The following is a 1,454-nucleotide window of genomic DNA, read 5'->3' as shown; positions in this document are numbered from 1 at the left end:
GCCCTTTCACACCTGGAAATTGCTGGGTGCTCCTATTAGTTACTTTGCTAATAAGTACTTCGTTATTTTTCATCAACCTCTGAGGGTGTGACTCTATTAAAAGGCTGAAGCCTGATGCCCTGGCTAAGCAGTCAGTGCACACACAAGCAAGGGTGCTTTCTCCTTGCTCAACAATACCTATGCAAATCCTAGTGTGTACTAGGTGTTTTGGGGCTTGCTTCAAATAACTGAATGGCACTTACTAAAGCATGGCTGTCCACAGACGCTTGGGAAGGGCTCTCCTGCCTCCTGTCCATCCCTGCTCTGCTCTCAGCTGTCAAATATGTTGCAGGGGAATGCAGTGAATCCCAAGTGTAGCTGCACACAGTGGGTCTGATGTGTTGGAGGAGCCTGTCACACAGGTAAGCACATGATTAATGCGTGTGGAAGGGCTCATTTCTTCTGCTTGTGAGTGAGTCCTGTGAACTACTGCTGGGCATTCCTCGCTTTCCAGTTCCACAATCCATCACCCAGCTGCGAGAGGAACCTGTTGAGCCTCTTCGAGATGGGCGATAGCACGTATATTGGGTGACAGAGAGGTCAAACGTGGAATTGAAAGCATGGCTGTGATCTGCAGGACGTTTCAGGCCCCAGCATAAAGGAACCTCCCGGAAGGCAAGTCTGCAAGAACCTCCTTGAAGGCTTGCCTGCCTGTGCCACTTGTCCCTACCAGCGAGTGCTGCTTTTGCCAGGATGAGAGCTTGCAGCCAAACTGGGCACCTCTGGGCCCTGTGCTGCAGCTTGCCGCTGGGTTCCAGGGGCTGTCAACCTCCCTTCGTTGGGAACGCGAAATTAAACTTGACTAGTAAAGGCTTGGACACGCTCCAGTCCTCCTCACGCTCCCTGGAGCGACAGAACCCATCTTATTTTAATAGACAGGGAGGGAGGGAAAAGAAGTCCTCATGAGAAGTCCCCTGGTTCAGTTCTCAGCGCCGACCCCCAGCCCCGCGCTGTGCACGCAGCGCCCGCACCCCAGCCAGCCGGCACGAGCGGTGCCGTGCTCTCAGCAGCACAGCCCTTGTTGCTTTGCTTTTGTGATTTGCCACTCTTTCCCTCCAGCCGACAACGAAGCTCCAGCGGCACCAGGTATTTCCCCTCCCGCACACACCGGGTTTGTCTGACAGCTGCGGCTCGTGTCTGGGCAGTGCTGTTTTCCAAGGGAACAAAGCGGCACTTGTAGGAATTTAACCCCGCTCTCTCCGCACGGCACAGCGCGGAGGTGAGGCCGCGCCGTGACATCAGGGCTCCGGCGCCAGCCTCTCTCGGCCCCATCCCCGCTCCCCCGCGGCGATGACAGTGGGAGGGCCCCCGCGGCAACCCCGGGGAGCGGCAGGTAGGCACCGAGCGGGGCCGGGGCGGGGGGGGAGCGGCGGGGCCTCGGCTGCCGTGAGGCACCTACCTGCGGGTGGGCCTCC

General features: G+C 57.6%; 1 protein-coding gene across 4 annotated transcripts in view; it reads left to right on the top strand.

Annotated features, from left to right (window-relative positions):
- The window catches only part of KMT2A (lysine methyltransferase 2A), a 45,141-nt gene continuing 44,622 nt past the window's right edge, over nucleotides 936-1,454 (top strand). For 2 of the 4 annotated variants that reach the window (XM_021375748.1, XM_021375747.1), the window contains exon 1: nucleotides 936-1,372. The gene's annotated coding sequence lies outside the window, so the exon portion shown is untranslated. The remainder of the gene's footprint in view (nucleotides 1,373-1,454) is intronic. The other 2 variants (XM_021375750.1, XM_021375749.1) reach the window with 2 other exon arrangements.

The sequence above is a fragment of the Numida meleagris genome, chromosome 23 (genome assembly GCF_002078875.1).
Source record: "Numida meleagris isolate 19003 breed g44 Domestic line chromosome 23, NumMel1.0, whole genome shotgun sequence".
Lineage (NCBI taxonomy): Eukaryota > Metazoa > Chordata > Aves > Galliformes > Numididae > Numida > Numida meleagris.
Note: the sequence above shows the minus strand (reverse complement) of the source record. Positions and strands in the feature narration are given on the sequence as shown.